We start from the raw sequence: 26,342 nt of genomic DNA, 5'->3' as shown, positions 1-26,342 counted from the left end.
TATATTTGAGTGAAGTACATTGGCTGCCAAACTGTCTTTGCCACATTAAGCCTCCATCAACTTAGAATCTGTTAGTGAAATTGTCGAACCAACAACTGAGTCCCTGGATAGTTTGGACTCTTATTAAAAACAATCGGAAGGATACATGAATTTTCCTAACTTTATTATGACCTATTTGATGTCATAACAAATAAAGTGGATCATCCTCTTTGGACTCATCAAAATAGTTAAAGAGGAGGAAGCTTTTACCCATCATTACAGGTATTAAAGAGCTACCAGTTTCTAAAAAGGCTTTCTTTTGACCACTATGTAATCATTCTGTCTTTTCTTCATTGTAGGGGGTTTTGGGCATTCATTCGTTTTCTTTGTTGAACTCAATTCGTGTCTCAAATGGAGATGACTAGGTTTCCTTCTCTCAAATGGAGGGGATGCTGTTTTTATATATTTTATGCTTAGGTCCTTCTGGAGTCAATTTGCTTATCCCCTCATCAATACCCAAAGCCAAAGGTATGGCATGTCTTACTTATAAGAAAGCTACCGCACAATTCTTTCATTGCATTCCTGTGGTTGATCATTTTATATATTAACACTTGAATACTCCCCAGTGTTTGGCTCTTTGCATTTTGGGGTTTACTTCTCAGGCTCTGTTATGCACAGTTAAATGGTTAAATATCTACTCTGCTGTGTTTCTACCAAAGAGAACTAATGTTTGGCTTGTTTCTAATATAATTCATTATCGACTCCATCTAGGAACTGGCAAAGTCAACAGCTCAGTGAGCTGCCTGGTGGTCCCAATTTTAAAGTGGCTGGATAAGCTTTCATGGGTTTCAAATCCCAAGTTGTAGTGATTATTTTGCATTCTAGTAGGGGAGTCAGACATCAAGCAAGGAATTACACAAGTAAATGTAAAATTACCAATTTGTTTAGGGCTGTGTTTCTCAACCTCAGTGCTATTTGGTATTTTGGGCTGGATACTTCCTTGTTGTTGAGGGGCTAACCCGTGTATTGCAGGGTATGGAGTGGCACCCCTGGCCTCTGCACACAGGGGAACTCCACACCTCTCCCCTCCAATTGTGACCTCCAAAAATATCTCTGGACATTGCATCCTCTGAGGGACACAACCACCCCCAAATGAGAACCAAGAAGGTATCAAGAGGAGGGAGAGGTTCATGGTATTATCCAGAGTATACAGTCAGGGACATAACACAGCCTGGCTTATCTGGAAAGATTTCCCTGAGGCTAGGGTGTCTGAGCTAAGATCCCAATGGTCAATAGAAATTAACAAAGCAGAGAGGGAAAGGAAAGCATTTAATTCATTCATTCATCCAAGAGTTACTTAGTCTTAAAAAAGTAAAACGAGGTGGAAGGAACTATTCTACCTGGTTTTAAGATTTACTGTAAAGCTATAGCAATCAAGGCAGGTGGTATTGGCTAAGAGATACACACATAGGTCAGTAGAACCAAACGGAAGGTCCAGAAATACACAGAAATGGCCTGTGGAGTTTTTACAAAGGACAAAGACAACTCAACTGAGAAATGCTAGCCTTTTCAATAAGTGGGATTTGAACGATTAGACATTCATGTGTTTAAAAAAAATTAACTTCTTACCTAACCTCACACTTTATACAAAAATTAACTCAAAATGTACCATAGATCTAATGAAATGAAATGAAAACAGAGTCAAATCTGCATGACCTGGAGTTGGAAAAAGAGATCTGAAAGATTATACTGAATGTATGATAAGAGAATAAAGAGAGAAGGAGAAGTAGAGGAAGAGGAAGAAGGAGAAGGAGAAAGGAGAGGAGGAGGGAGGGGGGTGGAGAAGAACTTCCAGAACGCCTACTATGTGTCGGTTCTGTTCTAGGTGCTGGTATATAGCAATAAGTAAGTCAAAATAAGGTTTATGTTAATAATCAGGTAAAGCAGGAGAGTGTGTAGAAGACTATTTCATCTAGAGTGGGCAGGGAAATACTCTCATAAGAGGTGATCTTTTTGCTGGTCCCTGAATAATGACAAGAAGCCAGCCAAACAAAGACCTGGGGGAAATGAATTCCAGGTAGGGATAGGAGCATGCACATAGTGACCATAGGGGATAGTTAGAGAATGTCCAGCCCCAAATCTCCTTTCCATTCATTTGGAATCCTGGCCCCAGGGTTAAGAAACTGAAACCCAGAGCTGGTTTAATGGTTAAGTAGTTGCTTTAATGATAACTATTTCTGGTGTCCATTTATGTACAAATAGACCATATCACCATTGACACAATAGAAATCAAAGATACATTGTTGGCAGCATTGGCATTACTCTATTTTTCAGGACAGTTCATCCAAGATCACATTGTTTGAGTGGTCAAGAGAAGCTTTCACTGGCTGTATCTGTTCTGTGGCTAAGAGAAAGAGCTCCTAAAATGCCGTTGGCTATAAATCTAGCTCCCTTTCCTGAAGACAAAGTTTACAAGAGAGATAAACAGCCTGTAATTCCTGTTAATAGAGTCTACAAGATTGCTTTATAATGAGGAAGGCAATTGACAAGATCATTTAAAAAGAAGTAATGTGGCAAACCCATCCAGAGGGTATGTTTTCTGATAAAAAGGTTCTTTTGATGACATACAGTATTTAGCAGAACAACTTTCCCTGTGTTTATTTTTCCCAAAAGAGCAGCAGGTTCCAAATTCTAGTTCCCCACCCCCATCCTGATAGTTGCCCAAGGATTCAGATTCCCCAAGGATACTGTTGAATTTTTGAGCGGTAAGTATCTAACCATCCCATTTTACAAAGGAAGGAACTGAGGCTCAGAAGAGTTGAATGACTTGCCCAAGGTCATAAAGTAATTTGTAACATTGCCAAGACAAGAACACCCTCCTCTAAGTAGTCCAGTCTATGTTTCTTGCCCTGCATGAACGAATGCCTTTATTTTGCATAAATTGCTCACTTAAAAAAGTGTCTTATGAACTGAAATCCACACTTCCCTTTGGCGCTGCTCATCACATTAAACCAAGGGTAGATTTTGCCCCGCCACCCGCGGGACATTTGGCAATGTCTGGAGACACTTTGGTTATCACAGCCTGTGGGGAAGAGGCGACGAGCTTCTAGTGGGTAGAGGCAAGGGATGCTGCTAAACATCCTCTCATGCCCAGGAAAGCTCCCACGGCACAGAATTCTCGAACCAGAGGTCGAGAGTGCCGCCTTTGAGCGGTGTTGCTGGGCTGTGGGCACTGCCTTTCTTCAGTAAACTTTCAGGTCAGTGAGACTGGGCTTTCCCTGCCCATTCTTGTCCCTCCTCCTGGCAGCCCGTCTGCGCTGGCACTCAATACATTCTCAAAACTTAACTGGTAAATTCAATTTAAGCCACAATGAAAGGCAGCACTCCCTTCAAAATCCGGTGGTGAGAGGCAGAAGAATTGCAGAAACCGACAATTACTTCCCATAGTAAGTAGGAGACATTTTAAAATGACAGTCCTTCATCCTTTTTGGGGCACAGATGTCTTTGAGAATCGCACAAGAGTCATGGATGCTTTCCTCATAAAAATACCACCCGTAACAAATTTTCCACACAAAAGGGCCAATGTATTCCCTGACATAGTAGAGGGGTCAGAAGTTCTGGGTCTAGAAAATAGTATAGAATGTTTTTTTTTTTTTTTTTTACTCCTCCTCACCCTTTGGATAGTGTAGTGAACCACTGGCTCAATACCGGCTGTCATTCTTTCCAGGAAAATTGATTCCTACTTTAAATATTTTAAAATGATTCAAATATCGGAAAGGGCCTAGACAGCCATCCACTAAAACGAACAAGTCAAATGTAGAATATCACACTGGATCCATATACATCAACTTGGATAGACTTTTTAATAAAACACTCAGGCTATGGTAACTTACATGTTGTAAGATACCCTACATGCAAATTTTAAAACAAAGATAAAACAATACTATGTGATATTCATAGATACACATACCTATATAGAAATTTGGAAGACTTCATGCAAAATTCATGATAATAGCTGCTCTTGGGGAGTTGGAGGTAAGAAAAAGCCTGGGGTCCGGGCACCAGGCTGGCTCAGTCAGTGGAGCGTGTGAATCTTGGTCTTGGGGCTGTGAGTTTGAGCCCCATGTTGGGTGCAGAGTTTACTTAAAAAAAAAAAAAAGCCAGGGAATAGAAAGCAAAAGCAACTTCACTTTTCTGTAAAGTCTTATTTCTTCTGATTAAAAACAAAAGACAATGGGCAAACGTGCTAAAATTTCCAATCCTGATTAGTAGCTATAGTGATGTTTGTTATCTTATATTCTGAGCTAGTCTGTACTTTGAAAACATTTCTGAAAAAGGAAATAAAAAGTCAGATATATAATGGAGGTTTTCAGTTACTGAGACTCTTAGAAAAATTATCTCTACTCATTCTCCAAAGTGTACTAGGATCCTCATAGGTTTACTGTGCATTTTGTTTTCTTTGGCAAAACAAGCAAACTTCCCCAAGATGCTTTGTATGCATGGCTTAGTTTTCACAGTCGCTGATTCACAAGTGTATTTTGCTTTTCCTGCCCACCTAGTTCTTATTCATGGTAGGGAAGTCAACATGGTTCCTCTTAAATATTTTACTTTTTCTCTACATTTGGCCAGATTTAGTAAAGAGATGCAGGGAGAGAAAATGTAGAGAAGTAGAAATGCAGAAAGTTTCTTTAGTACATGAATGGAAATAGAATTATACTGGTCTTATAAATGTTAGAACCAATTTAGGCTATGTGATCATGTGACTGAAAAGCCATTTATTGGAGCACCAATTACGTGCTCCAAAGACAGTGAATACCATCATCATTTTTGTTAACAACACACAGCATTTGAAATCATGTAATTAGGAACATCATTTAAATGTTTGCAAGAAAATAGAAGCAGATGTTTGTATTGGAAAAGCCCTAGGCTAGAAGCCAAGCAGCCAAGATACCACTTCCTGTTCCACTATTAAATAGTCATGCGTTCTTGGGCAAGTCACCTTGACTGTCTGAGCCTCCCTTTCCTGATCTGCAAAATGCAAGGACTAAAATGGGTCAGGGGTCTCAAAGTGGGGGCCCTTGAGTCATGTCAGGCCTGCAGGTATGTTTTGTTTGGCTAAGCGGTTAAGATGGCTCCAAATTATTTGTCAACATTTAATAAAAACATTTAAGAAAAATCCAGGATTCTGGCAGCTCTTAGAAAGCAAATCTGGCAACACTATGCCCACAACATTGTTACCGAGTAGTGGGGGTTACTGTAGCCAGGCTGTATACTTCCCAATTTGCCACAATCTCCACTATTCCCTGTTATCATACACTTGACCCGTTGCACACTTTTATCATCTTGCCTGGCCCCTCTAGGCATTTCCATTTGTAACTCCTGGACCAGAAGTTCTCCAAATTCCTTCAAGTTTTCTCATTTCTTGATGCTCAGCACAAAAGGGGTTATGGTCAGTTAACAAGGTACCTAAACTGAAATACATATATGGAAAAATGAAACTGGAAGAGTTTCTATTCGTTTCTGGAGTGGAGAGGAAAACTATGTTGAGCTAATGGAATTTTTGTTTCCTTGTTTTATTCATTTTTAAAAGAAATCATAAAAAATAAATAAAAATAAAAGAAATCATAAAATCATGAATTTTTAATGAAATAATCCTAGAAGCATGAAAAGGAAGTGTAATTGTTAAAGAATGGCCAGTCCATGGAAAATCAGTATGTCTAGAATAACATTTAAAAATAGCTTTTTAGAAATGATGGAATAACATCCAATTGTACAGACTAGATTTTGAATCTTCCCTCCAAATACAGTCAGGTACATCCACACACGCATCCAGATGTTTATGTTAACATTTCCAAGTTTTAACCGCCAGCAACGTGGAAACACTATGCAGTCCAAAACATATGCCAGTTTGCAACCTCTCCAGCGAAAAAGAGTCCTTCCCAAAGTCACCACCACATTATCTACTCTAACAAGACTGGGATCTTTGTGATTAGGGAACATGGCTACAAAATAGCTACAAAACATGTGTTTTATTTCCCATGGAGTGTCCTTGCCCTTTGGAAGGAAAGACGATACTCTCTGAACGCTCAGCTTTAAGATTCCACTGGACGCACACTATTCACTAAGGAGCCAGACTGCAAGGCTGGCCACTTTCCAAGGTGTTTCAGTCCGTGAAATGCCAAAAGAACATTATTAAAAAGCATTTTCACGTATAAAAAGGCTTAGCGATGTACCCTCAAAAGACAGTTACACATGTATTACCGTGAGGTTCCTGTTCGATCACATTACTTCCGTCATCTGGAAGCAAACACAGTTAGCCTAGTGACACAAGTTCATGTTCACAGCTAATCATTAGTGACTGCTTCATTTTAAAAATTGCCGATATTTGACCTTTAACCCCCAAAGGCAATTTCCTATGATTTAACTTAATATCCACCTGTGTTTAAATGTAATTATTTAAGAGTTTTTTTTTTAATTTTCTAATTTCAGGACATCAGAACGAGCACACTGACAATGAAGCACTTTTTTATGTTTATTTACATCCTGCAACATAGGCAAGGATTGAAGATAATGGCTTACTACTTCTGTTAATGAAAGAGGTTTTAATTTATCTCAATGTATATGCAAAGGCCATGTGGTGAAATGAAAAGGCTTCAAATATAATGAGCATTCCCCATGGGAGTGTGGAGCCACAGGTCACTTTGCTGTTCTTTCTGTAGTAAGTGCTTTCAGGGTAGAGGTGTGTGTCCAGGGCTGCATACAAGTGCATGACGCGGAGGTAATGGGCAAAGTAACTTGGAGTGTGTCAACACACGGCTGTTATTCTCATTAACCCTTCTTGGTTACCTAAAATGTGCTTTAGAAAGAAAACACAACAATTGATCTTGAACAGCTAAGTAGCTACATCTATGGTTATTGATATGTCTAATATTACCGGGATTTAGTTTTGAAATCCCTATTAAGAATCCCAGAGGGGCGTCTGGGTGGCTCAGTCAACCATCTGACTTAGGCTCAGGTCCTGTTCTCAGGGTCCTGGGATCCAGCCCCGCATCCCACTCCACACTCAGCAGGGAGTCTGCTTGTCCCTCTCTCCCTCTGCGCCTCCCCCTCCCCCTTTCATGCCCCTTCCTTCTCTCAAATAAATAAATAAAATCCTTAAAAAAAAAAAGAACCCCAGAAATCAGTGTAATGTACTTAAGCCATTACATTAGTAACAAAACACCAAAAAAGGCTAGGCCTTCTGTCATAGTGCATGAGACTTCCATTCTCGGAGTCAGAAAGTCCTGGGATCGAATCTTAGCTCCTGACTTATTGGCTATGTAACCTGAAGCAAGTCATTTCCCCTCTCTGGGCCTTGGTTTTCTCACCCGTAGAATGGAGAAAACAAGAGTGCTTTACTTCATAGTGACTGACTAAATGAGACCTCATATAGGAGGTGCTTAGCAAACATGTGCATGTGTTCTTATTACAAATCTAATGGACAAGACTTTAGCTACGGAATATGCAAGCAGTATTCATATTCTTATCCCAAACCTGAGTTTTAGCACAAAGTTCTTGGAGCTAAGAGGACCAAGGTGTTGCAGGGATGGTGTGACTTCTCTTTAGATCTGGTTTTAAAATAGTACGTAAAACAAAAAATCAAAGAGGCCCAATTATACACCAATACATCAATAGAGAATTGAGTGTATGTATTACACTACATCAATATAGTAGATGATCTGTGTGTGTTTGCATGCACATTTTTAAAAGTCTAGGAGTACACTTGTTTGAGGTGGTCATTTAGGGTGGTGAACTTATGGGTGATTTTCAATTTCTATTTTATGTACTTTTTGTATTGTCAAAAACTTGCCTGAGTATATATCTATCTTTAGCTCAAATAAATAAGTACATAAATATGTACAGAAACCAATAAATAAATCTGTTCTAATTTGGAAATAAAATATTTATGAAACATGTTCTTATTAATTCAGTAGCTGAATCTCATGATGCATATACCAAAACATACTCCTTTATACTTCACAGAACTGAGATAAAGAGCTTGAATGTGGGGGTCCAAGGAGTTTCTAGCACCATCTGGCATCAAAGATCTCAAACTCCAACATCCCATCATGTACAGAGTGATTGGTGAGGCCCTCATTTGTCACCTGGAAATTCCACACTTCAGGACAGAATTGTTTCCTCTTGAAAGCTTATTGCTTTCTTTTTGCTGATATGTATTTATCTCATCTCACCAATTACTCTGAGTTTCTGAAAGATGAGACCCATTTCTTTTATCCTATGTGTTGCACTATTTCTGCCCAGGGCCCAGCCCAGTGTTGAGCATTCACTAGTGATCCCAAAAGTACAGGAACTGTTACGTTATTTTTAATCTGAGTGTGGTTCCTCCAGCAAGCCCATTGTAGAGATTATAAATGGGCAGTCCATGGTGGATTTGACCTGCAGACAGGTTTCATTTTAAGTATAGAATATTTTAAGAATTTTAGCTGCTTGCCAAGATTTTTTAAACACTGGGAGATTTCATACCAAAATCCAGGTGTCCTGCTTTTCTTGGTAAATCAAAACATCAGGTCAATCAGATCAACACTCCCACAAGGCAGTGTGCTGGGAACTGGCCACCTCCTTCTGAAGGGGACAATATATTCTCTGTTTTGCCACAGTCCCCACCATTCCTGATTGCTTCACCTCTGTTCTAGTTTACTAGCCAATGTTACTTCTCTGGTCCCTGAGTTTGTCACTTCTGAGTGGTTCTCCGCTTGGTTCTTCAAACTTACAAATCTCTGGGGCTTCACTGCTTGGCCCATATTCTGTTCAGGCTTCTGACCAGGCTCTCCTGTAACTGGAGCAATTTCTTTCAGGAAATACTTGGAAATGCTGCATTCTTCCTGAAGCTGTTTCTGGATTCCTTCTTCCAGATGTACCCTTTGAACTTCTCTTATATATTGCTTTCCACCTAGTCAACAGGTTAAGTAAGCACTTATCACAGGGCACTGTACATGGCAAGCACTCAAAACACCTTAACCTTATTATTACACCTTTTCATGTTCCCATTTTTATTTCCAGATCATAAACTCGTTGCTAGCATGAAGGATGTTACCCATCTTTAGGCTGAGTTGTAGTCATTTGCACAAAATTGGTGCTTACTAAATGTGCATTGAATTAAATAGGAATGAACACACAGGATTTAATTCATCACAAGAGTTTAACAATTTAAGGTGGGGGGAAAATCCCTGGGGCAATGAGGTGGGGTAGGCATCGAGGGATGTGGAGGAAGAACAAAGCAGTGTTTGTCAAGTGGACCCCTGAAAAACTTGTTAAAAATGCAGATTTCTGGTCCCTGAGCCTTCTGGAGCCGGGGCCCAGGAATGTGAACCATTAAAAACAAAAATAAACCCTCCCTTCTAATATGCAGCCAGAATTAGTAATTCTATACTAGAGTAAGAATAAAGAAAACAAGTTTTGTTTCTTTGTTCTGCTGCATTGTGTTTTTAAGTTTTGCTATTTTGGGTATTTTATAAATATTTATCAGAAGGTTGAAGTTGGAAAGAAAGCTGTCCCCTCTCCTTTAATAATAATCGCTAATATTTATTAGGCAGTCACCATGTGCCAGACACTATTTCAAATGCTTTCTATGTGCTAACTAATTCAATCCTTACAACAACCCTATAAGGCTGGCATTATTATTATCCCTATTTTAGGTTGAGTAATTGGAAAAGTTGGGCTTCAAACCCATTTATAACAGCCTCGAAGCTTCCATTGTCAAGCCAGAGCCTCTTTGCTTCAAGAAAATCCAGTAAATATCCTGCCTCTTCCAGAGAACTCTCCAAACTACTCTGACCGACCAAATCAACCTTACCGACATCACCTACATCACATTTTTCATTTAATAGTCTGCATCTGGTTTCCCCCGCCCCAAACATACACCAAGCACTTTTTGGATGGCCAGCCTTGTGCTATTCATTTCCCCTGCATTGTTCCATTTTGCTGTACACTCCCTGAGATGTTCTCTAGTGTCCATGCTATAGGTATTGACTTTCTCTCCAAAGAAGTTATGTGCACTTAGGAGGGGAGAGTAAGCCATTACTGTTTCACTGCTGCCTTACCTGGGGCCCTTATGCCGCCCTTCACACGGAACAGACAGTACTGCCCAGTGGTTAGGGAGTCTTCGGATCAGAATTTGAAGACAGGTACAACCACGTTCTAGTTTCCTATTCTCAGGCAGGTCAATTAACCTCTCTGACCCTTAGGTTTCCCCCTCTGCAAAATGGAAGTCCATTAAGTCAACTGACCTTGAATGAGCAACTGCTGTGTGGCAGGGGCTGGACAAGGCCACCGAAGACCCTGAACTCATGGGGCATCTAGTCCATCCCTTTTCTCCCAAGAGAATCAAATGAAATAATACCAAGTGAAGTGCTTACTTAGCTCAGATCTGGGGGGCATGTCATAGCTGCTCAACAGATGTCAGCTATCCATTCAATATATTCTATTTAATTAGAAACAAGCAGTCCATTCGACACCAGAAGAAAATTTAATTAAACTTCACACCACACGGATTATACATCACTCCATCTCAAGCCTTTACTGCTTCACATCTTGCTTTCCACTTCATATCCACAGCAGCTATGCCAGGGCCTGGGAAAGCCAGCGAGCCTTCCCTCGGCCACCGGGTCCTTTTCTGTAGCCTGGTGATCGTCAAAAGAAGAAGGAGACGGAGAAGAGGAAGAAGTTAAGAAGACAGAGGAGGGGGAGAAATGCCAAAACCAAGGTTGCCATTGAGGAATCAACTAAACTTCCGACAAAACGCAGAGGTATCTATAACTGCTCAGTCTCAGGACAATAACTTTTAAAACGAGGTTTAGTTTTAAAACAATTAATTCATCGTGTATAGAGAAGTGGGTCTGGCAATGGGACACACATTCAAAGCTGTTTGGGAATTTATTTTCTCTCGGTCTTGACGGGGCACCTCTGGCGCTCTCTACTCGGCAGCTCATTTGGAGATGATGTGAAAAGTCTCAAGAGCGGATCCTTCGAACGGTCCTCCCTCCTTCCTCCACTCTTCTCCTGTGCTACCTCACACGCAGCATCAGATCTAGCTGCAGTCTCTGTCTCGTCATTGATCAGCTATTTGAGTTACCCTCTGGAGTTTCTTCGTCAGTAAATAGAGCGTAACGAGACACCCCTGAATCACAGAACTGTTCTGGAGGGAAAATGCCAGGCACGGGCTAGGCTCTTACTCCTTCGACTCTCCTTTCCTCTCTTTCTCGCTCGTCCTTCTCTCTTACTACCCTGTCTCCCTTCTTTCCCTCTTTCCTCCCCTCTTTGCTCCTCCTTTCTCTTTCTTTCAAGGGGAGCCACCAGGTTCGCGGGAATCTCCGATCAAGTCATTAGCCAGACCCACTCCCGTTCCGGACTAGAGCCGCCCGCGCCTCACCCCCTTTATTCTAAGGGCAGTCCGGGCTTGGGATGCTTGAAGCCTGGGAGGCGAACCGAGTCCCTCCCCGCACTTTTCTGCCCCGGAGCGAGGGATGGAGAGGGGCGGGCTCGTGCCCCTCCCTTTCCCCCACTCCCGGCCGCGCCAGCCGCTCCGCGCCCCTTGGCACCAGCGCCTTTTCTCTGTCGGGTAGGCGAGCCCAGCCGGCAGCCGCGCGGCGGGGGCCGAGGGCGCCCCCTCCCTTCCTCGCGCTCCCCTCCCCTTCCTCCCCTCCCGATACAATGACTGGGCCGGAACAGCGCATCAGCCGAGTCTCATTGGCAGCGGCCGCCCCAGCCCCCGGAGAGGCGGCGGGCGGGGGCAGCTGGGGAGAGCGGAGCCGGGAACTCGGGGCTGACAGCGAGAGCCAGCGGGCAGGGCGGAAGGACGGGAGGACGCAAGGCAGGCGGCCCGGGCACAGCTGTGAGTGTGGACCGAGGCGAGGACGCGCGGCCAGCGGCGGCGGGGGCGACGAGCGACCCCGGGCCGGGGATGCGGCGGGTGCTTGCTGCCCAGCGACCCCGGGAGTCGGGCTGCGCGGCTCACGTGCTGAGCAGGAGCTTGGGCCGAGAGGAGGAAGAAGAGGAAGGCAGGCGCCCGGGAAGGCGCGGCGCCGAGCGGAGTTGCTCGCAGCGCTGGCGCAAAGCCGGGTCCCCAGGTCCCGCGCGGTGAGCCACAGAGACAATAAAGTAGCGATCGGCAGCGCCCGAGCGCCCGAAGGAGGAGGCGGCGGAGCAGGTAGGTTGGTGACTGCCGCGGGGGTCTAGCGCGCTGCGGGGGCGCGGCCGTGAGCGGGTACCACCGCGGGCGCTAGGCGTGCGCCCCGGGCGCAGCGCGCACGTCCGGAGACCCCCCTCCCCCCGCAGCGGAGGTGTGGGGCTCGGGCGCTTGGGCGGGCAGGAAACCCCGCCCACGGCTCCCGGGCTGCAGACTGCCTCCGCCCGAGCCTCTGGGGCACTTGGCGCGGCGCTCTGGGCTCTTTGGTGGTGTGGGGACAGGAAGTTTGGCGGTTTCGAGGCGTTGGCGCTGGTGGGGTTTGCAAACGCGCCGCCAGGGACCATGTGCTTTGGTTGTTGCGCGTCCGTGGGAGGTGGGAGAAATGCTGATGAATCCCAGATACTTTAACAAGGCAGGGCAAGGACTGGCGGGGGGTGGAAATCCCTGGCGTTAGCAGAGGATCCTCAGGGCTTGGTTTGTTTGCCCTTTTTTTTTTTTTTTAAAGGCTGTTTGCGTGTGGATCGCTCTGTTTTCTGGAGTATTTCACCTTTCACCTTCGTGTGTGTGTCTGTGTGTGTGCGCGCGGGCGCGTGTATATGTGTGTGTGTGTGTGTGCGCGCGTCTGGGTCAAGGGGAGGGGACAAAGATGATATTTTGCGAAATGCCATTCGGTTTGGACTGGAAGATAAACTCTTCCTTTGCATTCAATGACCTGTGCTCTGAAGGATACTGCTGAGTAGTGGTTGGTGTTGTTGACAAAAGGGGTTGAGAGCTCCTCGGAAATCTTCCCAGAGCCTGAGAAAGCAGCCGCAGGAGGAGGTCTCCCTTGCTCTCCTTTGTGTGGCCGCTTCCTTCCAGATGTGAGAGGGTTGGGCTGGGCGCTCCTGGGTGCGGTAATAATTATCCCGAACATTCCTGCGATCTGCTAGGACTTGTGAACATACCAGAGCCAACTCCTCTGAACTTTGCGAACCAACTTGGTGTGCTTGCTGGTACCCAGAGGGCTGCATCTGGAAGGTGGCCCCTTCAGAAGAAAGACTGGGGAGTGCTGACAGCAAGCAGCCTCCCCGGAAAGCTGGTTGAGCCTTCAAGGTTAGCTAGTGTTTGCCCCAGAAATTTACCGACCCATTTGGAGGATGTGTACAAGATTTTCGCGCAATTCCGGACATGCTGTTTTCTGTTCCAAAGAGAATGCATCTGTGGAACTTCCAAATCAAATATCTGGAGAAGAAAAGCAGCTTCGCCTTACTTAACCTCCTCAGGCTGCACTTTCATCTGCCATACACGTGCTGTTAAGAATGGTGGTTGACAGCTTCTTGTGTGTCAGGCGTTGCAGTAGGCACTTTTTGGGCATCATGAACAGTCCGTGGAGTGGTAAGCTGAGCCCAGAGGGAGGTTAAGTAACTTGCCATAAGTCACATTGGTGATTTGGAGTTTCCCTGAGGTCTGATTCCAGATGCCAGGCAGTTAACCATGACAGTACCTCTAACAGGGATATGCAGTGATGGCATTAATGATGACGAAGAGAGTAATAGGAATAACAACAAGTCCCTCATATATTTTTTCATTCGATTAAATAACGTGATGGAGACTGACCCGAGGTAAACACTCAGTATCTATATTTTGGTCTCTAAATTAAATGTCACAAACTAGGCGATGGTTATATTGATGAGTCTATGATTCTTTTTTTCTTTTCTGTATAGCCAAGAATTTTGTAATAAAAAGTAAAGCACAAACGCGCACGCGCACACACACCCACCCACCCACCCACCTTTCAACAGTGCTTACATTTCCTAAAAGAGGGCCTGAAGAATTCGGGCAATTCCAAGGACTTCTTACACAGGAGAGGTTAATCGTGTCTTTATTGACATCTGCAAATATCAATCAAACACTATTTGCTTAAATTCAGTAATGCAGGTGGAATGTATTTGAAAAATATAATGATGGAAGATGAAGAAACCTACCTAAAATACCATTATTGCGAGGTTTGGTTTTTATTCTCCCTGGGAAAATTCTCAGAAGTCACTTTTCCGGGGTGTGCAAGTGATTGTCTTAAACTTCACTCTGCTTTGAAATTCATAGACTTTCATCTTGGTGGCAGGGCGGTTCCTGGCTTCTCAAACAGGCTGACAACTGTGCTGGAACCGAATCTAGAATAGTTTGGGAGGAGTTAAAGCTACAGCCACTCAAGAGTGTCAAAGCAGCTAAGTTTTCTCAGTTGTTTATAGGCCCGAGCCTCTGTTGTTAGCAAGCATGAGAATCCGACTTCTCCATTTGATGCTACAGATTTAATCAAGACTCTGCGGTACTTCTGAGCAGACAAAAAGGAAGTTTTGGCTAAGTGACAATACAAATAAGGTACATGGAAAACCGTTAAAAATACCCTGTCTTATCCAGCCTGTGGTAATTGCCTAAAATTTCAGGAACTCTTCGTAGTTATTTTATACACAATACACACGTAAGTGAAGGCTTGAGGTTTATACTGCAAGTGACCTCTCTCTTCCTCTCTCTTTCTCTCCCTCCCTACCTCTCTCTCTTCCTATCTCCCCACTTCCTTCTACATCTGCCCCAGAGATCTGATCTTATGAAGACACTATTTTTACATATTCAGTAACTGCTGAGGTTCACTGAAATTGCTATCTTCAGCCTATAGATAAATAAATCATGTAACTTAGCTCAGCAACAGGTCTTGGCTGTCTCTTTCCTTAATGTATTTTCTCATCTCTGCTTTTTTAGACATGGGCTTTATTTTGTTTTAGGAGATGCTTTTTTTTTAGCAATTTATTTCTAGGTCATTAAGATTTTTTTTTTTTCCTTTTCTGGTCAACATGTGTCTTGGGTAGATCAGAGAGGAATGGTAAAGCAGCAATTTTCTGTTGCTAGATGCTTGATTTAGGGGCCACACCTCCTATTTTCCTCAATAATCTGATTGAAATTATCATGATGTTTCTTATCTCACTTTTTCTGGTGAAATCAATTTTTAAGCTAATCTCACAAGGCAGTGTGTTTTAAAATGGTCATGAAATCAATATAGTGGGCTGCAACCAGTATTTTTTTTAAAGTATAACAGGACAGAATATATCAGCATCATCATATGCTAGTAAGTGTTCTGTTGTTTCATGAAACTTTGAGTCAGTTCTCTCTCTTGGACTGCATGCGCATTCTGGGTTGCAGTATAAAATGTATTTCTTACTATGAGTTGCTGTCTAAAAAGTTGCCGCAGGATGTATTTTCCTAGTAAGTGACAAACACCGAATTTAGGTGGAATTAAGATATGTGTGTGTGTGTGTGTGTGTGTGTGTATAATATAAATAATTTTTTTTCATACATACAAGTTCAAGTTACAGAAGGATACGTACCTAGAACTGGCCTCAAGAGCTTCTTGTTCAGGGCTGAACAATGACTTTGGAATCTGACTTCTTTCTTTTCATCTTCAGCTCTGTCTTCCTCTTCTTTCCTCTGTGTATGGGGCTCCTTGTTGGGTGGCTAGCTGACAGTAGCAGTTGCTGGTTTACACAATTTCAAGTTCAAGTCCAACAAAAAAGTATAAGCCTCCTTTGCTTGGTTGTTGAACAAAAAGCCTCAAAACCAGTTCCGATTGGCTTGATGGGCATGGTTTATAGGAAAGCCCTGTGCCAAATGACTTCTGCGGAGGTTGAGGGCTTTGCCTTGAGGTCGAGTCTCACCCAGACCACATGGACCGTGGACACCAGAGGGCTGGACCTCCAGATGAAGACAGTTGCTGGATAAAGGGGAAATGGATGCTGAAGAAGTCAAATAAACATTTGCTGAAATGTACAAGCGTCTAAGTCTGTGAAAGCTGATTTCTGTTCTCTTTGATGCCCAAAAGAATGGAGGACGAGCTGAATTACATTCAGGCAAATAGGCTATCAATCTGATTTCTCATGTGTGTAAGGAAAGCCTTAGTTGTCACTTTTAACGGGTCAGTTTCAGGACTTAGGAGATCACAATGCACAGCAGGTCAAATTGGTAGGGGTTGCTCTATTTTCCAATGACACTGAGGGAAAAAAAGACAGATATATTGATTAAAAATCCACTACAGACCCTAAACCTCTTACAAGGGGTCGTCTTGATCCTTTTTGCATTTATGTTTGAATCTTGGAAGGCATTTATTTTAATCACTTTGTTGTGCTAATGTGGTGAAAAATATTTAAGTGGTATCTTTCAGCAAATTATTTGAAGAATATACCTTCATAAGGGCCAAGGCCGATGAGTTTTCTGCTTCACAGCTCCTCAGCCTTGAGATATTTATCTGGGTCTGTGTTACTTTGCCCTTGGGGATGTGCTGTTTTTAATTACCCTCTGCCACTTCATGTACAATTATCCAGTGAGTAAGGGGGCCCTAATTGTGTACGGCTGTGAGAATAATGTTCACTCACAGCAGAGGTTCCCTAGAAGTAGGGTGATCATGCTGGCTTGCCCAGGTCAATCCTGGTAAATGTCTGTGCCTCCAGTTTGGATGAGAAATTATATGGTCACCCCACCTAGGTTATTTTAGGGGGCCCTGATGAAAGAATTCCTTTCACCAGGCAAGATTAAATGATAATATTTAAGGATGCATGCTTGTGTGGTTAAAGTCAAAAAGAAAGCAAAGAAAGTGGTTACCAAAAAGGTCACGATAGGGCAAGTGGTTCTTAACCAGGAGTGATTTTGCCCCCAAGGGGGACACTTGTCAATGTCTAGAGAAATTGTTGCCATTTCTTGTTGCCATTTCTTGTTACCATTTGGGGAAGGTGCTTTTGGCATCTAGCTTGTGGAAGCCAGGGAAGCTGCTACACATCGCACACGTGCAGGACAACCCCCACAGCACAGAATTACCCAGCCCCAAATGTATATAGTGTTGGGGATGAGAAACCCTGGTATGGTAGTTATATTTGAGGAGAAGGGAGAGAAAGTATCTAGGAGCTTCTGGGGCAACCGAGTGATGGATATATGGCTGTTTACTTGGAGATAATTATTGAGCTGCATATTTATATTTTGTTCATTTTGTTTTTTTGAGAGAGAGAGAGTGGGGAAGGGCAGAGGGAGAGGGAGAGAGAGTCTTAAACAGACTCACTGCTTAGCATGGAGCCCTACGTGGGGCTCAGTGTTATTACCCTGAGATCATGACCTGAGCTCAACACAAGAGTGGGACACTTAACCAACTGAGCCACCCAGGCACCCCTGTTCATTTTTTAAATATCTTTTATACTTAATAACAAAAAATCATTCAAAAAAAATAAAGAGGTCCCCACCATAACTGAAGGATACAATGGACCTCCCAATGCCTAGTAGGATCTTGTTCAGATGTGAAGGTTCAATAAATAATAATAGAGCTAATGGTAACTAGACCGGCTCATGTTCAGCAAGTGTTCTCCTGTGCTGAGAATTACTCTGCCAAGGTCCCATAGTATTTGTTGAATTGGCAAAGTCTGTGTGTTGACCAGTATTTTACAGAAAGGCAGGATGGGTTGAGGTTATGAACACTGCTCTCGAGTCAGGGGATCTGTCCTCAAATCCAGTTGCACCACTTATGAAATGTATGACTTTGAGCAAGTGGCTTACACTTTGTGCCTCAGTTTCCTCATCTATGAAATGGGGAGAATAAAAGTTCCTACTTCATTGGATTATTGTGAGGATAAAAGGACAGAGTGTAAAGTGCTTCACATAGTGCCTGCTACATATTAAATACCCCATAAATACTAGCTATGATTATTTTGGAGGCCAAGAAAAAGTATTAGTAGTTATATTTTTTATTTAACACTGTGTGTGCTAGATTTCAATCTCAGCATTTTTCAGCTCTCCTTTTCTTTATTCTTGCAAAAATCCTCTGATATGGGTGTTACGCCCATTTGTTGCTCCCATTTTATAGATGAGGAAAACAGAGACTTAATGAAATTAGCAAGTAAGGGAGACTTAATTTCAACCTAAAGTTATTCTGACTCTGAAGCTTCTGCTATCATTTATTATGTCATATTGTTAGATATGGAAGGGAACCTTGAGATCAGCGAACCCACACAAATGAGCCCCAAAGAGGGCTGTGATTTGTCAGGTTATTAAGGATGGTGCAGAGCCAGAACCCAGATTTTCTGCCTCCCATCATCCCCTACGGCCATCTGTGTTTCGCAGGCAGATGCATCTACCTCACAAGGCAACCGTGGTAGGTAGGAGCAGATCCAGACACAGGATCAGGAATTGGGGAGATGTCTTCTAATTCAGCTACAAAAAGCCTAGAGCTGTGTTTGTTAAAGTGGGGTATCTGTACCCTTGGTGGTGTATGAGTTAATTTGATTTTTTTTAAGATTTATTTATTTATTTGAGAGAGAGTATGTGTGCGGCTGCACACGCAAGGGGAGGCTGGGAAGGATGGGCATAGGGAGAGGGAGACAAGCAGACTCCCCACTGAGCGCGGAGCCTGAAGCAGGGCTCCCTCCCAGGACCCCGAGGATCATGACCTGAGCTGAAATCAAGAGCCAGATGCTCAGCCAACTGAGCCACCCAGGCGCTCCTGTGTAAGTTAATTTTAGATGATGGATGGAGAATCATTTTACTCTGATGGTTATTTATTTATTTTAATGTATACCAACAGATTTTTTTTCACCTAGACCTTCAAATCTTATTAAAGAATATATTTCTTTCTGCCTTGCTGAACGAACTATTGACAGACTGGATTACTACTGCTTAGGATAAGGCTAAGCAAGATATAATATCAATGTAAAATCATTTAAAAATATATATTAATAACACAAAGTATAGGTGGTGCTGAAAAATGGCTAAGCCTTTGAAGGGAAGCTGTGAATGACTGGAGTCTGGGAAATAGCAGACTCAAGCAATGTTTCTCCAGCACTGCGCTCTTGAGTCACTCGGGGATGGGATTCTGATTCAGTAGATCTGGAGTGGAGCCTGAGATTCTGTCGAGCTCCCAGGTGATGCTGCTGATGCTCGTCTGTGGACCACACTGTGCCTAGCAAGGGATCAGAGAACCTAGAAAATTCTTGGACATGTGCTGGGTGCTGGGGAGGGGTCAAAAAAATGTAAAGTAATCCCTTGTCTCCCAAAAGCTTAATCTAGCTGGGGAGAGAAGATGTGCATGAACTTGGGAGGTTTGCAGAGGAAGCATGGCAGGCAAGGAGAGGTGCAGCTACGCGGCTGCCCAGAGCTGCCGAAGTGGGATGGGTGGGGTGGGGTTTCCCTTTGGCCTGAAAGATGTGTGGCAGCCAAGGAGAGAGTTCCAAGACAGGCTTGCCGAGTAGGAGGAAGGCTGCAAGTCACAGGGAAGACTCTAGAAAGTGCCTGCACCTGCAAAGTGGAGATTTCACCCGTAATCTGATCAACACGGAGAATCAGTCTGGAACATGCAGTTTGAGTAACTTGCCTCTTCAAAGAACAGGTCCCTGCCTAGAAATAATAGTTCCTGTCTATTGAGTCCCTGTAAGTGCCAGGCATTTGCCAAGTGCCTTCCGTATAGTATGTGATGCCCATCTCCACAGTGACCCACCATTACCCATACTTCACACAGGTAGAAACCAAGGCTTGGAGGGGCTGTGTGACTTGTTCAACATGCACACAGCTGGTAAGTGAGACCTGGAATTCGAACTCGGAACAGAGTCTGGGCTCTTTGACACCACCCTGCGAGAGATTCTGCTCTTCATTATCCCTGACAGTCTCAGCCTGAGAGGTCTAGCTTTCTCTCTGGAGAACATACCTTCCAGGAGCCTCTAATGGCCCATCTTGTTTCAAATGAGGATACTGCCCTCTGAAACAGATTCTGAGCAAACATCCAAAGTTGTCAAGTGGTTTGTCCTTTACGATATTTGTAAAAGATTGTCTTTCTTTCTGCCCTGCTAGATAAGTGATTAACAGACAGAAGTTTTTGGCGTTGTGACCCTACAAAAGAAAGAAGTTCAAGACTGCAACCCCCAACCCAAAGAAGCACTGCATGTTTTGTTGCAAGGAGGAGGCCCTTTCGTTTGGAAATCACCATGTAGCCTAGGCAGACAGTTATTGGAAATAATTATGCCTCCATCACAGCATGGGGCCAGTCACAGTCCCGCCTGATTCAAAAGGTCTTTCTGGAATACCAGCATCCATCTTCCAGCTGGTGCTTATCACAGCCGACAGCATCGGTAGGGAACCCACAACGGATGCAGCCTGAGGATTGTTTCCAGGCTTCCCTTGTTGCACCTGACTGAGCCCATCCCATCAATTCAGTCCTTGCAAAAGAGCAGGGGGACCATATGTGACCTGAATGGGAGGCGCAAAGCTCAGAGAGGCAACCCTGGCCCTGGTTCATCCAAATAGAATACTCTGGTAAGGTTCTGCCAGACGAAGGAGGAGCTGTGGAGAAAAAGGGGTGGAGAAGCAGAAAGGCTGAGTTCTAATCCTATCTTAGCAGCCTGACTGACCTGAGCTGTGTTAATTAGCTCTCTCTGTTTGTCAAGTGTGTAGTGACCCTTGAGCTTCCCTCCATCCTCCATCTCTAATCCATTATGCTATGCACAATCAGACGCGTGCACTTGGTACCTTACCTGCACCTGTGATACTATCCTCATTTTATTTTAAGTCCCAGATAAATAAATGTGTATAAAATAAATGCACTTAAAAAGGCTTGCTTATCAGTATGTTGGTGAAACGATTCGGTAAAATTATTTGCTAGGCAGTAAAATAATATTTGGCATAAGTTGTCATCTAATAACCTTTCAGTATTGAGGCAAAGCTCAAAACATTAGCTTCTTTGGTAAGTTGGGAAAGATAGGGCTATTTGAGGCCATCACCAATGAACTAATTGCATCCATTTAAATGGGCAAGTTGAAATGCAGGATCCTGATTAAGTTATGAAAACCATGTGCCCTTAGACTGCGACCATAGGGCCTTAGCCCAGTGGGGCCATAACACATAAATTGAGGACGTAGCATGGTAATTTGTTCCAACTGTGTGAAATTAATTCAGTGTACTTTGAAGAGGGGGAAAAAAAGCTTGCTATGTTATATACCTTCGTGTTCTCAATGTAGCCGCATTTTCACTGCCTTAAAAAAAAAAGGGAGTGTCCAGTGTTTTTAGAGGTCAAAAGTTTGATTGAAACAAATTAAGAGTAAGAAATCACTTTTGCAATGATTCAGCTGCTTTTTTTTTCTTTTTCTTTTTCAAAGATTTTATTTATTTGACAGAGAGAGACACAGTGAGAGAGGGAACACGAGCAGGGGGAGTGGGAGAGGGAGAAGCAGGCTTCCCGCAGAGCAGGGAGCCCGATGCGGGGCTCGATCCCAGGACCCTGGGATCATGACCTGAGCCGAAGGCAGACGCTTAACAACTCAGCTGCTTTAAGCAGTTCAAATCATGAGTGGTTCTTGTTATACTTTCTAACAGTATGCTTAGTTGTATGTGGAAAAAGCATACCAGAAAACTATCACTGGCCTTTTTTAGATCTCAGAGAAAAGCTGTGAAAATGGTAAAGATAAAGGGTATTTAAAAGTTGACAGATGGTCAGCAAGTGTTCATACTATTCAGTAAATACTTTCACTGCAAGGATAAGTGGGGACAATACAACTTGGTCTTCTTTCAGAGTATACAGTGCAAACGTTCTTCTTCCCCTTCTTAAACAGTTTCATTTATCTGGCTGTTGTCAAGGAATAAATAATCTGTTTCACTGAAGTGATTTTTTCCAGGTGATTAAAGCTTATCTCTGCCTACCCACATTATTTTTTTGCTTGAACTATTTTTGATGAAAACATGGCACACGCTTCTTTACTTTTTTACATGGAATATATAAAGGTGGTTAGATCATTCCTGAATTTGGGCTCCTCATGCCAAACACTGCTTTTTGTTCCTTGCCATCATCCTGTTACTCTTTAGACAGCTGAATTGTGGGGCTGAGGGCCTCTGTATAAATAATAACCCATTTCTATTCTTTTATGGTTACTGGTATTCCTAATCATAGGGCTCCCCTGACTAGTTAGCAAATCTCGCATGGGGTGCTAAGAACTTCATGTACGTTATAGTTTTGGTAATCTGCCTAACCCCCCAAGAAATGAGATTATTTCTCCAGATGTATGGGTGAGGAAATTGAAGTTTAAGAAATGAGGAGTAAGCGGCAGAGCTGGGATTTGACCCCATGTCTGTCAGTGCAACAACGCTTGTTGATAGCTAATTGCAAGAGTTGCCTCCTGTTCTGTTTCTCCTTTCTGCCTTTATTTGGGTATTTCTCTCTGTCCCCCTGCTTTAAAGATCTTCACCCAGGTCAGGACCCAAGATTAGGTGTCTGCTTCTTTTATGGGTCATATTTTGGGTATCTTTTTCCTTAAATGGGGTCCTGAGGGTACTTTTGCTGATTCCTAGATTCCCAGACATATTCTGCACAATTGCAGTTTCTGGAACTCTAACCTGCGAATTCATCACTGCGTATGCTAAGGCTTTGGGGGGATTATAGGATTTTCTGCATTATGATTAAGCAACATAATCAAGAAACCTGCAATCAGGAGTGCTTGGCAAGTCCAGAATGCAGGGGTCAGCAAACTTTTTGTGAAGGGCCAGGGACTAAATGTATTAGGCTTTGCGGGCCATATGGTCTGTGTTCACCTACTTAACTCTGTCTTTGTAGGGCAAGAATAGTCATAGAGTATATGTAAAATAATGGGTGAAGCTAGATTCCAATAAAACGTGATTGATTTTTAAAGATTTTATTTTTTATTTGAGAGAGAGAGAGAGTGAGTGAGCACGGGGAGGGGCAGAGGGAGAGGGAAAGAATCTCAAGCAGATTCCCTGCTGAGCCCTGAGCCCCACAGGGGGCTCTATCTCATGACCCTGAGAACACGATCTATGCCAAAACCAAGAGTCAGATGCTTAACTGACCAAGGCATCCAGGCGTCCCTAATAAAACTTTATTTAGAAAAACAAGCAGTGGGCAGGAGATGGCTTATAGGACTGTTCTTGGCTAACTCCTGTTGTAACGGGGGAAAGGACCAATCAGGATATTTAAAAAGCCTAACTAGGTAGGTAGTTCAGAGGCAGTAAGTGGCCCATGGCCTCTGGAGCCAACTGCCTGGATTTGTCTCCTAGCTCTGCGGCTAACTACTCTAATGTAGGCAAGTATCTTAATCTCTCTGTGCCTTGGTTTTCTGTCCTTAAAATGAGGAAACTAATAGTCCTTACATGAGAGGGTTGCTTTGAGAATTAAGGGAATTATACATAAAATACTTAGGAGGGTACCCAGGACAAAATGAACCCTGTGTAACATTCTGTGAAGTTAAGAATCATGAGGAATCCGATTTCTAGTAATACAAAGTATTGTAAGGAGTTGTTGGACAGCACAAGACTTCCTGTGCTCTAAGTGGAGTGGAAGGTGGCCATGAGGCTGCCGCCTGTGGAGGATAGGTGTGCGGAGGGAGGGGGGAGGTTTGCTAGTGTAGGCGGCACAGTGGGTCAGGGGAGACCCGGGCCTGGGAGTTATGGTGAACTGGGTTCAGCAGTTCAATCTTTGAGTCACTTCCCTCTCGGGCCCTGCTTTCCCCATCTATAAAATAAGGGGCTTCACCTAGGTTAGTGGATGTGCACTGTGTGCCCACTGGTTGACGTCTGCCTACAGAGAGCTCCATTAACCCCTAGAGAGTTTAAAAAAAAAATTTGAATTAATCATCAGCAATAATGAATCAGGAGGTTCCGCAAGAATTCTGGATTCCAGGTTTCTTTTAAAAATTCAGAAGCTTTACCAATGCTGGCTGCATTCCCTCATGGCAACAGTTGGCTAGCGCTGAGTAATGGCGGCCCATAGGTTCTATCATTGATTTGCTGTAGCAGATGCTGCTGGTGCCCAGCCCATATCCTTGCCCTCCAACTTCAGTGCAGGCCAGCTTGACTTCCCACTGCCAGCACCTGTGTTCATCTGTCTGAGGAGTCTCTCTGACGGTGGAAGTGGTGGGGGTGAGGGCCCCAGAGTCGATGCCCACCCTTCCAGTGATGAAAGGTTCAGCACACAGACACCTGAGCTTCCTTGCCCATCTGGTGAGATAACCAAGGTGTTATTCTACACCAATTTCGAGAGCTTGCCATGGGGTTAATCTCTAGTCACCTACAGTGACAGTTGACTTAATAGGACACTCGTTTTTTAGTGGTCTGTCATTCTTTTTCTCATTTCCCCACTCTCCTACTGGTGTTCCCTGGGATGGCCTCTCAGATAAACACCTTACAGTTGAATCCTTGTCCAAGCTTCTGGAGGAAATCAGTCTAAGAAAACCATAGTCCCTACCACTGAGGCCAAATGAGGTTTGCTCTTGTTTTTCATCATGCTTGGGCAGTTTTGCTCGGGTGGAGAAATAGTTGTCCATCCCATGTCTATACAAGGAGGGAAGGTTAAGGACTGAATGGGCTGTAGGGTTCTAGAAGAATGGGAATGTATTTCGTTGTCTAAGTAAAGAATAGATGGAAAGCTTTTGTGCAAATGATCTTCGTCACTCACTGAAGTCTTGGCCCTTAGGTGTCTGAATTTATGATTCCTTCAGTAAAAGATCCTTATGGATTCTTAAAGTGGGGACTATTTTCGTGGGGTATCCTATGAGAAGCAGCCAGAACCCCTGCAGTGATTGGTGGATTGTTTTAAACTGCCTGAAGAGATTTGCATTTTAAAGAAAAAAGATCTGAGAGTCAGGTTTCTTTCCTAACAGGGTCACCAACTCTCCTGATTAGGTCGGGGCTGAGAACACTCCTGGGAAGCACTAAACGTGGGAAAATCCCAGGCAAACGGGAAATAAGCTGGTCACCTACTCTAGATACGGGGCACACCTAGGACCTGTCAGAGTCCAACCCCTGAAGGGTTATGTCTCTCCTATCTCTATATGTGTGTGTATATGTTTGCTTACATATCTTGTAATAAAATCATATTTTTTTAAAATGACCCCAAACTTAAATGTTTGTTGACATGAAATAACTCTTTTCCAGATTTCTAATTATAAACATCTGAGTACGTTTGGTGGCATGACTTCGGTTTTCCTTTGTGACTGTGCCTCTGCTTTGCTGCTGTTCGGTCTTGGCTGGCTGTGGGGGAGCACGACACCATGAGTCAAAGCAGTCAAACCCTCAGTATCTCTTCCCTTTCATGGCCTCTGCTCTGTCACTCAAGCAGGGGCTCTGCAGGGTTGCACCCCACATTTGAAGCTCTGAGCACTCTCCTCAAAGGTAAATGGGGAACCTGGTGTGTTTGAGGGTAAAACACTTCTCCAGGTACATCTGCTCTGCCCTGACTTACCTGTCAGCTTTCTTCTGCTGGCTATTTATCTCTTCTTAGTGATACCGTGTTTTAATCAGAAATGAGCTTGTGAAAATCTTTGCGCCCAAATTAGAAGAATGTCACAGCTGGATGAGGGAGAGGGAGCCATGCCCCCAGACGGATGACATAAATAGCAAAGGGCGTGAATGGCACCAGAATGTGGGAATCTCTGAGAATCAGAAACCAGATGTGTTGTCCGCATAGCACAATGTGGAAGGAAGACCTGGGAATTGGAAGTTTCGCATGATTTGGGGTATGAAATCAGGTAATTTAGACCCTGGAGTAAATAACTGAGACTCTATAAGTAGGTTTGGAACCAGAAAGATATTTGTGTTTGAACCCAAGGTCCATCATTTAACTCCATTTATAAGTCAGGGAACCTCCCTGAGTCTCAGTGTCCTCATTCATAAAACAGACATGAGAATAAATGGAAACTGACCTTTGAGCGCCTGCTATGTACTCCCATCAGTGCTAGGGACATTAGAGGAATTGTTTCATTTAAAATTTTACAGTTATACCAAGGCTGGTATAATTGGCCCCATTTTACAGATGAGGAAATCGAGGCACCAGCAAGTCAAATAATTTTCCCAGCATCACTCAGCTAGTAAGTGATGAAGCCAGACTTCAAGTCTGGGTCACGCTGACTCCAGAACCTGTGCCAGCCTGTCGTAGCTTACTTCTCACAGTGCTGGTCTTTCTTGGGTCCATCCAGAAGCTTATCCTGAGGTAGATTGCAAGTCGTTTATTTGGGAAGCACCGGAAAGAGCAGCGGTGGAGTCAGGAAATGAGATAAGGAAAGGAAGGCAGACAAGAAGTATGTTATCAGTCCGGCTATTCCAGTGGACTAGTAGAGCTCCATCCCAGTGGGGAAACTCAGAAACCAACACAGTGCATACATGCCCCATAGTGCAGCAGAGCACA

The 26,342-nt window shown here is 43.6% G+C and overlaps 1 protein-coding gene across 1 annotated transcript in view; it reads left to right on the top strand.

Annotated features, from left to right (window-relative positions):
* The first annotated feature begins 11,809 nt into the window (after window positions 1-11,809).
* The window catches only part of FRMD4B (FERM domain containing 4B), a 315,073-nt gene continuing 300,540 nt past the window's right edge, over window positions 11,810-26,342 (top strand). The window contains exon 1 of the mRNA XM_073901535.1: window positions 11,810-12,184. The gene's annotated coding sequence lies outside the window, so the exon portion shown is untranslated. The remainder of the gene's footprint in view (window positions 12,185-26,342) is intronic.

The sequence above is a fragment of the Callorhinus ursinus genome, unplaced genomic scaffold (assembly GCF_003265705.2).
Source record: "Callorhinus ursinus isolate GAN/ISIS: 27379988/994484 unplaced genomic scaffold, GSC_fseal_2.0 scaffold15, whole genome shotgun sequence".
NCBI lineage: Eukaryota > Metazoa > Chordata > Mammalia > Carnivora > Otariidae > Callorhinus > Callorhinus ursinus.
Note: the sequence above shows the minus strand (reverse complement) of the source record. Positions and strands in the feature narration are given on the sequence as shown.